General features: G+C 39.8%; 1 protein-coding gene across 1 annotated transcript in view; it reads left to right on the forward strand.

The window, feature by feature from the left end:
• Positions 1-16,571, forward strand: part of cdh19 (cadherin 19, type 2) — a 291,932-nt gene that overhangs the window by 165,185 nt on the left and 110,176 nt on the right. The window contains exon 7 of the mRNA XM_034706572.1: positions 6,742-6,799. The gene's annotated coding sequence lies outside the window, so the exon portion shown is untranslated. The remainder of the gene's footprint in view (positions 1-6,741; positions 6,800-16,571) is intronic.

The raw sequence follows: 16,571 nt of genomic DNA on the forward strand, positions 1-16,571 counted from the left end.
TCATATTATTATCATTATTATTATACTTTTTAATCCCATCTAAATTTCCTATAATTGTTTTACTGTCCTAATACCTAATTTACTGCTTTCATTGTTTTTATTCATTATTTATTAATACTGTTATTTATTTATTTAATTTTACTGGTTCTTTCTGCATAATGCTTTTATCTCTTTTAATGCTGTTATCTCTTGTTATTGTCTTTTAGATTCTGAACTTTGTTAATTCTCTTTTCATTTCTTTAATCATTCTGATCTTCAAGTGCTTTATCTATATTGATGATTTAATCTCTGTATTGCTTTTATTTCATGCTATTGCTATTACTCTTCTTTTAGTGCTTTATTCCTTTTTTCTGCTTGTAGCCAGTTCCCCGTGATGACAGGTTAAGTTATTGTTTGGGTTCTCTCTGTGTTCTTGACGTCTAATTTTAATTGTTGCTAAAACTCTGTTTACTGTTGAGCTCTGATGCTCTGTTCTTATGTATGCCCTGCTGTCTGTCAAGCACTTTGTATATCATTGATTTTAAAAGGTGCCAAATCAAGTTATCATTTTTATTATTATTATTATTATTATTATTATTATTATTATTATTATTATTATTATTATTATTATTATTTATTTTATTTTTTTTAATAAATGTCAAAAGAGGTCATATTTGACCTGACAAATATACAGGGCTTAAAACACAGAGGGCTGAGTCTTGTGAGTATTTAATATAAAAGAGATTCTGTACTTGCAGATAACTTCCACTAGATGGCACTGCCTTCAAATAGGATGCATGTTGCTGGATAAGTTGAGCATTTTCCCACTGCTGTAAGGCATGCATGCTTACAGCAAGTTGACGACCTTGGCCTTACACTGTCCTTCCATTAAGTCTTTATATAATTTCAGTACATCTTTCTAATGCAAATGTCCGTTTAATTTGAAATACCAGTGCTTTGAATCGCTATGGTAACTTTAGGGAACCTTTCCTAGGATGATTAAAAGATTCATAATCAATTCAAGTGCTTCAATGTCTCTGTCTGCTTTCACCTGTAGATAAAAAGGAGCTCTGACTCATCTCCCACACTGTGAAAGTCTCCTCTCGGAAGTCGAGAGCATCCATCAAAGTGAAAGGTCAATACAAAATGATAAGAACCATAACAATATTCAGAGCAAATCTGTCATTCCATATGGAGGAGAGAAGGAGTGAAGCTCTGACTGCACATTATTCAATGATCCGAACAAGCTGCCTGTACAAAATTTTGTACAATGTCGTTATGGGAGATAATGCAGTGACCATAAATGTTCACTTGTGGGGCTTTTTAATCCTGCAGACAAATCGTTATCTTGTATAGATTCAAATCCCCTTAATCGATGAACTTCCTCATGCAGTCCTCGCTCCCTCTGCTCATACATGCAAGCAGTTTTTTGTCAAAGAGCATTGAGTGATGCTGGAAACTGGCTTTTATGAGAGCATTTGTCTGGAGTCCTAGATGCGTTCTGCTTGGTGGACATAGCTTCAGGAAGCACCAGAGCGTTACCTCGAGGACAAGCGCTCGTGTGCTCAGAAGGTCAAGCACCAGTGCTGAAAATCATTAACCGTCCTTTTATTTGCTTTCATACTCCGCTTTCACGTATCGATGAGATCAGAAGTGACAAGGACAATAATTTACAACGTCTGAATCTCATTTTGCCTGTTTTCACGCGTAGTTTTGTGCAGGATGAGGTGTTTTTTGGGGGGGAGGGGGTTGAATTGAATTGCAGATGTCAGTACAGCTGTAACCTCTGCGGTGGATGTATGTGGCAACACACAAGGTTAAAGCTGTATTTGTTGGTGAAAAATGGAAGGCGGCTATATAAAACAGTGAGTGTTTATTAACATTTTGGAGCCGGCTGCCCATCACTTCTTGCACGGGACCATTGAATCATGTAATTTCTGTCACGGGTGAAAGATGAGGGGCTAGCAAAGCAAGACGGCGGAACTCACTAGTTTCACAAGCAGCCAGGTAAGGAGTCTGAAAATACAGCCTGTGCAGTCTCTCCTGGTGATAAGTGCACAGAAATTGCCTGCTTGAGAGTCTTTTATTTCACATTCATTAGAAAGGTTCTTAAATTAATGATGCATTGTCGACCACACTGTGCGATAAGATGCAATAAACAAGCCAAGGATATTTATGATGCCGATGTGGAAGTTTATTACCTACAGTGGGGCTCTTGTAACAGCACCAGGCTCATATATTCAATATAAAGGTGAGGCATGCCATTGTTCACTATGCTAGAAACACACAATGATGCATTTAGTCCTCTTTCTTTCATTCTTTTGTTGAGATTTTTAAAGGAGACTGAAAGCAACAAATAACACACTGATTCAAACAGTTGTTGTTTGAAACATGATAACGAATCGCCGCCTGTTTGGAGTTCATACCAAAAGAGCTTCGTTAGAAAATGTTTAGATTTGTGTTTCTCACCCTTTTTAACTTCTGTATGAGTCTTTACAAGCTGATATGTTAATCGTTAGCTGATAATTAGCACAGAACCACTTACTTTTACAGTGTTTTCACTTGTGCATAAGTGAGAGTAAAGATTAGGATCCCGAGTGGTTCGGGTTTGGGAGAGGTGGTGCATTGTGAGTAAGCCCAAAGGTTAGAGTTAGGGATATAGTCCACTGACAAAAACTAAGGGTTACGTTTAGGAACTAAGTCCACTAAAAAATACTGTGGGTTAGGGTTAGGCAAGAACCCCGAGTGGTTAGGGTTAGGTTCATAGTTCATACTGTGACCAAAACAATAAAATACTACCATTACTACTGATAATACCAAAAGGGTTATTATTATTTCCATCACCACCATCACTGTCACTATCTACCTAAACGTCATTCACATGTAGTGTAAATACGTGGCTTGCCACTCCATCATCGCACTAAAAAGAAACACAATATGATATATACTAGAGCACAAACTAGAGGGGACTCTGATGTACCGAGACGAAAAAACAAAATCAGCCAAATGGTAGTGTCTGTCAGAGGAACACGGTCCTGGAATAAACTGCCAGCTCACAATAGGGAGCTTAAAAACTATGGTACCTTAAAAAAAACAGTTAAACATTGGTTAAAAACAAACCAGTCATGTACTCATGAATAATCTGTTCTCACTTGATGCCCATTCCCGGGGACTTTGGCTCATTGTGCTAACTCCAGCATATTTACATTGAGGCACGCTGTTGAAATGTTGATTAATGTGCATTTTCCTAATCAAATAAACTCAAATTAAATTAAACAATTATATTTTAGGAGATACTCTGTGATACAAGATAATGCTTTAAAGTATTTTTTTATTTTTTTTATTTTTTTGCTTTTATATTGATTTTAATGGGGTGCTCAAAGTTTCAAATTTAAAATGAACTGTACTCATCTTGTATCTCCTATGGCTTTCCTTCAAGCAATGAACCTATCTTAATGTGTTATGTGTAAACAGCCTGCTTGCTTTATGTTTTTAATCCAGATGTGTGGCATTGATATGTGTTTTTACCTCTCTAACTAAAGTATTATGCAGTTCCCCTTAGAGAGTGTGGTAAAACCAAGCGGCAACCTCTGGTCTCAAAATATGAAGGCCCTTGAGGAAGTGCAAAAAACTGCAGTTCATCGAGCGTTCGCTTAAGTCTGACTGCAGAAACATCAGAAACCACATACACACCAAAAAAGACGATCTTTGCAGCATTAATAAACATGTTAACAGCCTGGTCCAAAAAACGGCTTCAGTCTGAAGAGCTCATTTCTTTTTTTTTTTTTTTCTTTTTTTTTTTCTCTTTTTTTTTTTTTCTCCTCTTGTCTGCATATATATTTCTGGTTTGTGTCATGTTTGTCACAAACTGTCAAATATTAATGCAATTTATTCTTGCAGCAAAAGAAAAGAAAGAAAACCTTTTTAAAGTATTTTTAAAAGCAAGTTTACTGGTTGAACTGGTAATAACAGATGGAAGACCATTGCATGTCTTCATGCCTCTTTACAAAACAGTGCGCTGCTTTGCATTAGTATTGTTATATATTGTGTTGCATATTGATATTTCAAAGGCAATGAAATGATCTGAGACCAAAACTTTTGAAAAAAGCTGAAAAAACAAAACACTGTTTCGACCAATACAGTGTGAATTGTCGGATAAATACATTTAAAAAATTAAATTAAATTGGCTCATTTATTGGCCATCCTTCACTTGCACAGCTCTTAGATTATGGTAAAAATTACACCAAGTGATAATTTTTGGGCGTTTTCCATTGCACCACAATGCATGATGGTATTTATTGATTGGTTAGCAGCCATCAGTTGTACTACTACTACTCTAGTCTATTTTTGTTTTTTGCATTTTTGAAAGAAATTCAAAGCAGAACATTATTTGTTGTTGGTTCAGAGGCTCAATCTGCCACTCTACACTTCTAACTAACAAAGATGCTGAACAGCTGCAACACTAGTTAAAGTTTCTAAATACATGAAGAATAAAAGTCCAATGTTCACTACCCTTTAAACTTCAGTTTGGTCTTCATTATTTTCAAAGGCACTGGACAGCTGGGTCTCATACAGAGGCTCAAGGTAACCTTATGCATTTGTATGAGAGACAACAAAGAGCTGTTAAGAAGCAGGTCTATCTTCATGTCTGAGGAATAAAAGAGGATTGGACCAAAGATACAACTAAAAACCTGACGGGCTGATTTTTTTTGACAAATGTTTATCATATTTTGAATATTTTTGCATAACAATTCATTCATTTCTGTAAAAGATGTAAATAATGTCAGTATTCAATATTATAATCAATAACAAAATACAACACACTTTACCTCTACGTCATCTCCTGCAGATAATAGGACTTCTTGAGGTGCTTCAATTAGACGAAAATAAGAGATACAGGAATGAAAAGTGCATCAAAGTATCCCTCGCACTCTTGAGCACATCTCAAGCCTTTCATTCTTTCATGTTGAAACCACATCTATTCAAAAGAAATGGAAATTGCACTGTAAAGCTCTTTCTTCAGCTGAATAAATGGAATCTGAAGTGAACAATATTTTATGTAATAGAGACGCCAGAAAAGACGTGAAGCGGTGGAACATTCTTATGCAAATCAAAAGCGGTCGATATCAAAAGTACCGTGCTCGTACAGTGTGTGTGTCTCATAAAATGATCCACAATGTGAAGAAGATGACAGCGCTGGGTGTGAGAGTACACAACACTTAAGGGTGATATGACGAGGCTTCAGAATCAGTATGCCTCCACGCAACTGTCCCTGATACACACCCAACTAACAAACTTGATTTGCTCATGCCCTAAAATAATAATAATAATAATACATAATGCATCAGTGCATGCCACATGGATGATGCCAAGTGTACGTCCCACTTCATTAATTCATCCATAATGAGTTTTGCAGCATGTAGGAGCAACTACCTTAGAGGCAGCCCCAAGAGTCAGAGCTAATTAAATCAGCATCTTAAATCCCGATCTACACACATCTGCCTTTGTTTGCAGTCGGAAGAGCACAAATGAGCTTCACACATTAAAAACACATGCTTTGTGTGACTTTAAGTGTAAATGTGGACATGTGAAGACATAATTCTTTACCATGTGTGAACTCTGTGCAGAAAGAAGTGTTGTAAAGTCTTAAAAAAAACTGGTAAACCTCGAGGAGAGCCTAGCCAGCAGGGGTCTCTGTTACACAAACAAATCAGCTATTGTTAGACGAGTGAGTCATTGAATGCTAAATCATATTGATCTCCATTACTCTCCCTCTCTCTGTGTTTGTATACACTCTCTGGAAAGCTGAAAATACAACTCAGCACCAGGTTGAAGTGGAATGTCTTTAGTTAATTGGTTGGTAGAAGTTTGAGCCACATCTCAAGATTACAGAGAAGTTTAAAAAATGGATCCTGTCCATGTAGGTGAGGAGGGCGGGCTTAATCCCCTGTCGCCCATAGTCGCAACAAAGTCCTCCAGGAACTTTATCAGACCTCTGATTTGTGTGCTGCCCGTATCTTCTTCTTCTTCTTTCTGCTGATTAAAAAGGAGGAGCATCTGAGATAATGAGTGGCAATGCGACCTTTTCGACTGAGGTGCAGACATGCCTGAAAAAGATAAAGGGGAAAAGTTTTCATCATAAAACGTGCATCACTGACTCTGCACTGCTTTTCTGTTAATTCAGCACATGCAGATGTTGAACACTATCCAAACTGAGCCCATACATATGGATGCTAAGGTGTCTTGAATGAGGAATCTGAATGCATTGAAAAACAAGCATTTGTTTATCAGTAAGCAAAAAAGTGTAATCACCATGAGTCTTCACGAGAAGCTCTGATCTCATCTCATGTGATTTCACAGAATCCTCGAGGTCCGGGGGTTATCTCTGTAAGAGAAGTCGTTTGAGAAACGCCACTGCAAGAAACGTCACAAGTTGTCATTAATCATGTGAATGTGTCATGCATCACACAGAGGTGGTTTGCCACATCTGGTCTTTAGTCATATATCCTAATCATCAGCGTAACAGCGCTCCAAATGCGTCCTCGAATGCATTATTCAAATTTAGTTCATTAGAAAAGTCATTTCAGCCGACAGTTTAGTCCACCTCAGACTTGGAGAGCAGCTCTAATGACGATATGTTTCATTGCAATTCTCTGCTCCTGCACTAGTCATTTAATATCATCATAAAGACATATACATTCGGAAAATATAAAAGGAGGCATATGAAGTAAAATACTTTCTCTTTGCACTTTTTTCTTAAAGGAAAATCCAGAGTTTGAAAAGCTGGTGTGAGGGACCAAGTCATCACGCAAAGACAAAGGTGTGTATGAAATGTGAATTTACTTTAATTACATTTTGAAAAACACAATAACAAAATAATATGTATTAAATATAATAACAAAAACTACAAAAAAGGAGGGTCAAAAATAAAAACAGTGATAAACCAAGTAAAAAAGCATAAGAAAAGGTGACAACCTGACAAAACATTGCTAAACAGACCTAAAGGGAAAGACTTCAAAGTATTCTTAGAGGGAATACTGAAGTGAAATAAATATCTGACTAACTTAGAAATATTCTAACATAAATAATCCATCAAATTAATCTATGTACAAAGAATGTATGAAGTAAAATAAAACAAAATAAACAACAAGAGTGATTTTTCTGTTGGTAGATCAAGAGTTAAATCTTCTCCAATCCTTAGTGTTGGTAGCATCTACTTTTTGTGGGCGGGGCTTAAAAGTCTCTCTTTAACCCTTGTCATGTTGCCAATTACAGGCGCAACTTTTAAGCCCCTGTAACGTCCCACCTGAATGTGCCAAGATGAATGTCACAGAGGCGTCATTGTGGGACAAAGTCATCCCACATGAAGTTGCCATTACAGGAGCAGGACAGGATCACTGTGAGCCAACAGAGCAGCCAACACCGAATAGCGCTGTGTGTGTGTGTATGTGTTTGTGACAGTCCTGCTGTGTGTTCAGCTCCTATGCTCCAGATAGGCTGTGAAGTAATGTGAAATCACACACCTGCACATCAATATTACGCCATTGCAGGATCGATATAGCAGTACAGAGGTGTTAGCTTCACCACGGCGCTGTTAAAGATTTGCAATGAGAAAAGGGTTTTTGATTTGCCGTAGGCCTTTTGTTAGGGGAGCTTGACAAACAACAAATAGGCAAAATGGTTTCTTTGAAATTCAACCATGTGACAGATGATGAACTGAACTGTATTATCCAGGTGTGTTAAATACTTGACTCTGATTGGTTAAAACTCTGTGGTGATTCTAAATAGCAGAAGAGACACCAGGGACAACCTGATCACATGCGTCAAATCAAAATGCGTATGTTTCACCTCTACCTGTTGACACTGTGGCAAAAACATTAGTTTCTCTTAGCTAAAGTGGTAAACATTGTGGCAAATGTGGCAACTTACTTTATTACCTGTTGCTGTGTTAAATACTTCTTTCTGATTGGTCAACACCATAACAACAATGATTAGATATCAATGGCAAAAGCGATGCAAGGGACGACCACCTGATCACAGATGTCATATCTAACCATTCACGTAAAGGAGTTTGAAAAATGTCATCTCTGCCTGTTGACTATGTGGCAAAAATATAAGTTTCTGTCTCAAGATGGTCTTGGGAGTCTGGACATGATAACAGTTAGCGGGCACAGATTGTGAGAGCATCCTAAGGAGCTACTGTACCCCAACCATCTATGATACCTCTGATTGCTTTGAAGTAGCTTTACAGGACTTACATCTCAAAAGTATTATACTTATCTCAGGCTGGATCCTTTACAACCCTTCATTTCAACCTCTGTCAGATACACTTAATTTAAAGCTACTGTCTCTTTAAGGTCCCCCAAAAGTCCAGAACCCAGTATTCTGGAAGCCTCCTTCACTGTTGCCATGCAATAAAGTTGTGGGGTTTTTTTTAAAGACAAATTTGCTTTTTAAGGAGATTCACCATCTGGTGATGTCACAATTTGAGCAAATCTCATGTTGATCTCGCTGAATTCTCATGTGACTTTTTGAACAAGTTATTCACAGCAGACTGTGGACTCATCCTGAGATTACTCCAACACATGTATTCCTCACAATCTTGACATTTGCCCACATTTAGGGCCTGATCTACTAAGATCCCAAATAACGAGCGCTAAATTGCATTTGCAGACAAAAAAATTGCACCTGCTATTATTGGGCAAGTTGCGGGCAAGGGAGAAGTTCCGTTGGCTGGTGGCGAGGCTTTCAGCAGTGTGACTGCCCCCTGATGGCTGGCTGCAGTATAGGTAAAAAAATCCGTCTGAATGGGGGAGCTTAAAAAAACAGGGTTTTACTTCCGGGTTTCCTTTGATTCATAGCCGCTGTAGAGTGAAACTTCAAAGGACACACAGCGTCTTGTGACACTACGCTGTAGGGCGGAGCTTATTACAGTGGCTTCACAGGCTCTGGCTGCACAATGGCTGCGCCCAGGAGAGGGATATTTTGACTTCAGAACCATACAACAGGAAGAGGCGGAGCAACCCTGTCCATTTTATTTACAGTCTATGGTTGCGGGTGATCTACTATGACTGCGTGTGCAATTGATAACAGGTGCAAAAGTGGTGCGGATCGCCCTTAAATGAAGACTGCGTGTGCAACCAGCTTTCACCATGGAGAGTTTGGTAGAGCAGAGTGACTGGAAATGAAAATTGAAGTTTGAAGCAATGGAGTTGGAGGTCTTGGTGGAGGAGGCAAAAAAACACACTGGTGAACTCCAGCAGAGACATCTCAGCGCTGCCAGAAGAAACGCGATTTGGGAGAATAGAGAAAAAAAAGTGATTTCATTATTTGAAAAGTGCTTTTGTAAGCTGTCCATGATGACTGTAAATAATAAGAATCTCTTTTTTCTTAAATGGAGAATCTTCATCAGATTTGACAATCCCCGCCACACTCCTCAAATCAGCTCAGAACAGAAAACACCTCTGCAGAGCCCTGAAGGCGTCCAGATTGTTATGATGACATTGATTGGGAGTTGCTGCAGCAACAAAGAAATCAGATGGATGGGTTACTGGCCATTGCACAGGAGGTGAGAGCTGTGTATGAAAAAGTATAAAAGCACTTCTTTAAGTTGCCAATCCTTAAGAATTAACTTAAACTATAAGCATCAGTGATGATAGCAACAGTTAAAATATGTGACATTCACATCATGCTCACCCTGTCAGGGTTCTAATTTGCATAGCTCACCATACATTTTCCCTCACATGTGTACCCAAAAAAACTGTCATAGATTTATAAGTGTGTTTTGTTTTGGGTTTTTTTAAAAAGGAGGGTGTACCCGTAAATTATTTATGGTAATAAAACAGTCCAATGTGACCAATAAGAAAGCAATAAGTTGGCTGTTCAGTCAGCCACTTCACAACCCTTATTAATGAAGATTTCAAAAGCAAACAGAGCTGAAACAAAAGATGCTGTTTCCTTACAGCATGAAACAGAAACTTGTTTCTCATTTCAGTCTCTTTCTCAGGTGTTCCAGCAGGACTCCCTCTGTGTGCTTTATATCAACCTCTTATATAACTGCATGACAAATCAATCATATGATTGTTGTTTAGATCGTTTTGACCGATATTGCACCTTGAGCCCCGAAGGACCAAAACAACCAAACAACGACAACACACTTTAAAATAGATGAAATAGAAAGGCACGTATTTCCCGCTGTAGCAATCTGACTGTGGGTATGTTTATGTTTCACTGCAGTAATGTGATCTCAAGCTTGTAATCTTACTATTCTATATTTTATAGCTCCCCACAAACATCCACAGAGTCTCCTGTTGACCTTGAATCATTGCAGACCGAATCTCAGTAAGTTATTAAGTATCATAGGTAATTTTTTTTTCTCTGCAAAACTGTCCATTTCCAGACAAATGCAACCAGAGCTATACATCTTGGCTTGAGGATTAGCCCGGCTTACACTGAGGAATGCTTACCAGAGACAATGCATGATCCATCAGTCTGCAGAGAAAGGCTCCCTCGCCCTTCCCTGAGCTAATCTTTCATCGCTTTAAGTCTCAATTCACCTGTTGACGGAGAGCTGGAGGCAGATTTTACCCCTGAGCCGAACATCACATCTTCGCTGCATACACCAAGGACCAACCAAGGAGATTTGACGTGGAACATGCAGCCCCCCGAGGCCTAATTTCACAAAGCCATGACTGCATTTTTTTTTTTTATTACACACTGATACACTGTTCTGTGCATCTGCGCTCTTGTTTGCTTTGACCTCTGCAGTCCTCCAAATCCGAAAAGCTGACACACTTTAGGAAATAATTCATAAAATCCATTTCTATGAGCCTCTCATTTTGTGTTGACTCAACTCTTTAGTTATGACCTACTAGAGCCAAAACATTTTCAAATTGAACTCTGGCCATTCAACAGCAGGCACGGGACTCATTTCCATTTTCTCTGCCTGCAGTAAAATAAAATAAAAATGTATAACTGCTGATGATCCTCAAGTTGACAAAGTGGATAGAAGAGGATGCATTTGTTTCTCTCTCTGCCTGGGAATGAAATGTGAAAAAGAGGCTACATCACTGAAACACTGGCTGTCTTTACTCCTGGCTAAAACACTGAAAAGCGTAGTAATGATCATATTCTCTGTTATAGAAGGCCCACAAATACATCAGACATAATTAAATGTCAAGAGCAATGTACGTTTTGTCAGGTATTTATAAAAAAATAGCAACAAAAATTGCTAATAGTCACTTTAGCCCCGTGTCCACCAAGCGGTTCAGTTTGGTTCGTCTCGGTACGGCACACATTTTGTGGCGTTTCCATTGACTAAAATTGGGACAGGTCCCCAAATTACCGAGCCGTACCGTCCCACTTTTTGGTACCCTTCTGTTGGGGTGCCAGACATACCGATCCGACCCGAGAAGGTGGAGCTAGAAACACTGCAGTCCGTTGATTGGTCGAAAGAATCGTCACTTCCCACTGTGACAGCGGTAATAACGAACAACACATAACCTCGCCGTGTTTAAATCTCCGGTGGACTTCGGGAAGATAACTTTTTTTGTTTGAAAAATGGCGTCAAGAAACAGCGTTCCATGGTCGGCCGCGGAGGTGCAGACTTTCCTCGCATTTTTCTTCTTCGTTGCATTTATTAGCGGGGTACACTGTGTCGCGCTGCCATGACGTCACGCTATCACGTAGCTGACGCGGTTATCAGCATCCGGCTCTTACGCCGCCCAGCAAGTAGGGCACAGTTGGCTGTGGAAACACAAACAGGACCAGGCGTTACTGATCCGACCCGTACCAAACTGTACTGATCCATACCATAGACTGTAAATAAAAATGGACAGCGTAGCACCGCCTCTTCCTGTTGTACGGTTCTGAAGCCAAAAATCCCGCTCAGCCGGAGCCTACAAAATCCCGGTAACGAGCTCCGCCTGACAGCGTAGCGTAACAAGACGCTGTGTGTCCTTTGAAGTTTCCCTCTACGGCGGCTGTGAATCAAAGGAAACCCGGAAGTAAAACCCCGTTTTTTAAACTCTGATAACTAACGACAAAGAAACTTTTCAGAAAAAAGAGGCCTTGAACACAAAACAGTCAAATACTAACTACATATCACCACAGCATACGGATGTGAGAAACATTTATACAGCGTGTATTTATTTGTTAAACTTTGACTGCTCCCCCATTCATTTGAATGGGGGAGACAGAGTTTTGACCTATCCTGCAGCCAGCCACCAGGGGGCAGACGCTCTGCTGAAAGCTTCACTTCCAGCCGAGCGACATGCAACCCTGATCCATACCAGACCGCTTGGTGGAAACAAGCCAATTGAATCATGTTAGTCTTGACATTTGACTCTAATATCACAGACATTGTTGTTGGATATTTTCATAAAATCTACCTGATCTCTAACAGAGGTGACACTTTCAAATACTTTTTTTCATTAAAATCTTAATTTGAAAATGAATAGCTTGAAAAGTGCTATAACAGATTACAGGTATTAAGGAAGTAAGAATGAAAATACTGAAGTTTACATCAAAATTTCCTTAAAAGTACTTTCAGGGGCGCTGGTGGCTGCGCGGTCTAAGGGCCCCACATACAGAGGCTACAGTCCTCGTCGAAGGGGTTGCCGGTTCGATTCCCACCCGGTCGACCATTTCCTGCATGTCTTCCCCCGCTCTCTACACCCCACATTTCCTGTCTCTCTTCAGCTGTCCTGTAAAATAAAGGCAAAAAGGCCAAAAATATAACTTAAAAAAAAAGAAAAGTACATTCATAAAAATTGCTGATGGTGAAAAATGTAACATGCATTATGACAAAGCTGATTACATTATTGTTTTTCATAGTTTGTGATTTCTTTAGAAATATAAAAAAAATCAGATCCATGCCAATAAGAAAACCTAAGAGTTTTTTCAATTTCCAAATAACATCATTCTGACTCCCTCTGTGGCTTTAAAATCATGTAATATCAAAACGTACAAAAGAAAAATCCAGCTAATGCGATCATTGAGGTTGGCAGACAGTGCCTCTGCTCAGCAGTGACCCATCATTCTTCACCAAAAATGCTCCTTGCTTGCCACCCTACAATGTAACAGATAATAGTATTATTGTTATTGCATTGTTGCTGCCTGTGTTGGCCCAGTTGGTGTTTATTTTCCTAACACTCCACGTCCACAGACGATGGCAGTGATCCATCCCGACAGCCAGAGGCTGAGCGACAGATTCCACACAAGAGGGAACCCCTAGGTAATCATTTGCATTTGTTTTTTATTGCAATCATTAGGGCTCCCCTGCCGGGGCTCAGCACAAGTCTGTGTGACAGACCCCATGTTTTATCTGAGAGTCAGGGGAGGTATGTTGCTGGGAGCAAGCCGAAGAGTACAGTACGCTGCACTGATAAAGAAAACAGGCTGGCTAGCATGCATCATAGAGACTCTGACATCTGTGTGTCCCAACGTGTGCTTTGCTTTGAGTTCAAACAGTGCAGAATTTAAATACAGAGAATCTGTGATTAAAGATGCAGCGTATATTAATTATCATACTAACTTGAATTGCCAATTTTCCCTGACAGAGTGTTAAAAGAGATGAAATTATTTAAATTTTGTATCATTAAATGCTGGTACACAACACAGCAGAGACCGCCAGCAGCAAAAGAGCACACCAGAGAGGAAACCAAGGGGGGACAAAAGACAGAGGAATCCTTGATCAAGCTGGGCAGTGTCGTGACCTCTCCTGTCCCCCAATGGAGGCCCGCTGAGATCACAAGTGGTGCTTGAATAGTGAGCTCCATGGCTGTGCATCAGGATATAAAGATCACCCCAAGCCCCTATACTTTCTTTTAATTATCTCGAGGTCTTTGGGAGAATGAAGCTACGTGACAAATACTTTCTTTTTCAGCTTTATCCAAAGGAAAAAAAAACATTTGAAATTACCTTAATGGTTGCACAGCTGCCACTCTAGTCCAAGCTTGAAAATCTCCAACTTTTCACAAAGTGCAAAAGCCAATGAAGAGTTCCCTGCAGCTGGCAACAATGACCAGAATAGGTATTCTTGTTGTACTGACTTTGTTACCCGAGCTGAAAAGCAGCAGGGCGTTTTGATGGTAATGACTGCTATTCCTTCACTTTTACCACTTTTACCACTTTTACCTTCTCATGGTACAAGTCATTAAATAGTTCGGAACCATAATGTCCTTGTGTAAAATGTAAAAAGGGCGTATTGCATACCACCACCTGTCAATAGAACAAGCCTTCAGGCTCTTGTCAACAGTGAAGGGAGACCAACATTTGCTCTTTCTTGACTTATAACACACTTAGATTGACTCCACTGTGAAAATACTCTCTATTGCATTGGCCTGTGCAGCATATTCATTATAATGATGCCTTGTATGAGCACACAGTGTTAGTAATATACCTCTGTGCTTGTCACTGTGCATGCAGGATCATTAAGCTTTGATGAAACAATGGCAGAGCCCAAGGTGATGTGGAAGAAGCCTCCCACGCCGAGGTCAAACTAGACTTACCGCCACAAAATATTACACTCATTCAGCTCATTACAGAGCAAACTTGCTCCTTTCTGACTCTCATGCTTACTTGTGCGCACCGACTGGCAGCCAACACACATACACACTCTTCTCTAATAGATGCCTGGGTCTCCCCACTCTTTTTGTCGTTGTGTCCTCCTTATCTCGGCTCCTATGGAGGAAGTCTGCCCCTTCTCGCCACCGCTGCTGCTTCTCAATCAACGAGGCTCCAGCCTCCAAGACTCATTCCAATTTGGTCCTTTTCCCCCCCGATACCAGAGCAATTACCCAGTTCTGGCCATCTACATCCCTCGCCACACTGTACGCCACCAGCTTGTCACTGAGCCATGGCATTAAAGGAGAGAGATCTTTCATGGCTGTGAATGACTAATGAAAAGAAAAACGTGACACATATCTCTGTAACAGCTCATGATACAGATTCTGTATATGCTCCACTGATTGTCACTTTCCAGGACTTATACTATAAATTAAGGTGCAGTGGGTGTTTTGACTAGTTGCTGAAAAGTTTGTGAGTAATTCATTTAATGGAGGCAACAAAGTTGGTGTTGACTAAGACTGAAGGCAAAAGTTTTATCAGTGTTTTTAACCAAGACTGAGCAAGGGGCTACGAAGAGAGAGGCCCAACCTGATCATTCAAATTAATTGAGCTACAACGGCAGATTAGGACCAATGTAGAAAAGAGTTGGAGTAATAATCTGAGATTAAAGTCGCAAATTTGAGAGAAAGAGAACCTCATCGCCTCTCACTTTTGCGCACCAGACACTGCTGCTCTTTATCATGCCTGCCATGCTCGACCTCATTAAACTGTACTTTTCAATCTGATTTAAAATTTGATTATGACCATCCCTCTTAAATGAATCATAAACTAACTTCATTAATTTCACTTTAAGCACATTTACCTGATGAAGCCATGTGTCATACTGTTATACCTCCTCACTCGTAAGCATGTGGCATTCTTTATTAAGTGGCTGCCTCTGTGAGATGTTTCAAAGCAAAGTAATGCGGTTTCAATTTTCTGAGTTTGTGTTTCTCAAAAATGTGCTACTTTCTTCATGCAAATTTGAGACTCTTTGACCTCACAAATTTGCTCCTGGGTGCTGGTCCAGGTCCAGGTCAGCGGTTCTCCTGCCTGTGCTCCTTGAACACAGTTGACAATGTAAGAGAACTACATTTTACGTAAGTTAAAGGTTTTGTAAATATTTATTGCAAGTGAACATCCACTTTAAAAGTTGATAAGAAAAGTAAAATCAAAAATTAACAATAAACAGAGGTGTGCCTAACTCTGTCAATAGTAAGTGTATTACCCACCGGGAATGCCCGTCAACTGGGCCCCCTATTGCTGAGTTACCAGCAGGAAAACCGACATAGAAGCTGGGCTATCAACTGCTTCTGACAGCCTCAGCACTAACACATAAGATGGAATTTTTTTTAAATTACGACCCACGTACTGATGTCAGTGTGAGTTAACACTCTATTTAGAAATTTTACAGCACTGTGCTCAGCCATAAGTAAGCCAAGTTCCCACCTTGTTTAACACAGTTTTTTTTACTCACTTTCTTCAATTTCTAGAATTTAAATTGGAAAACTAGAAAGGAAGAACGGAAATGCATCTTCTAAGTTGTTTTTGTGACTCCCACTGTTATTTTTTTATTGCATAAAAACACAACCTACACTCTATATGATACGTTTACTTTATTAAAATACACCAGCCTAGCTTCCATTCCACTTCTCTGGCCAGTTTCTCAACAAAGAGGCTGAGCTGACTGGGATCTCCTGAGGCTTTTGCATTGACTATTGACAAGTACCTCAATTAACCCCATAAAAAAAAAATCTATCCCTTTAACTCAACCAATTTCTTTTTTTTTTTTTTAAGTTATATTTTTGGCCTTTTTGCCTTTATTTGATAGGACAGCTGAAAAGAGACAGGAAATGTGGGGAGTGGAGAGCGGGGGAAGACATGCAGGAAATGGTCAACTGGCCAGGAATCGAACCGGCGACCCCTGCGACGAGGACTGTAGCCTCTGAATGTAGGGCGCTTAGACAGCTAGGCCACCACTTTCC

This window comes from Notolabrus celidotus, chromosome 17 (assembly GCF_009762535.1).
Source record: "Notolabrus celidotus isolate fNotCel1 chromosome 17, fNotCel1.pri, whole genome shotgun sequence".
In the NCBI taxonomy this organism is placed as follows: Eukaryota; Metazoa; Chordata; class Actinopteri; order Labriformes; family Labridae; genus Notolabrus; species Notolabrus celidotus.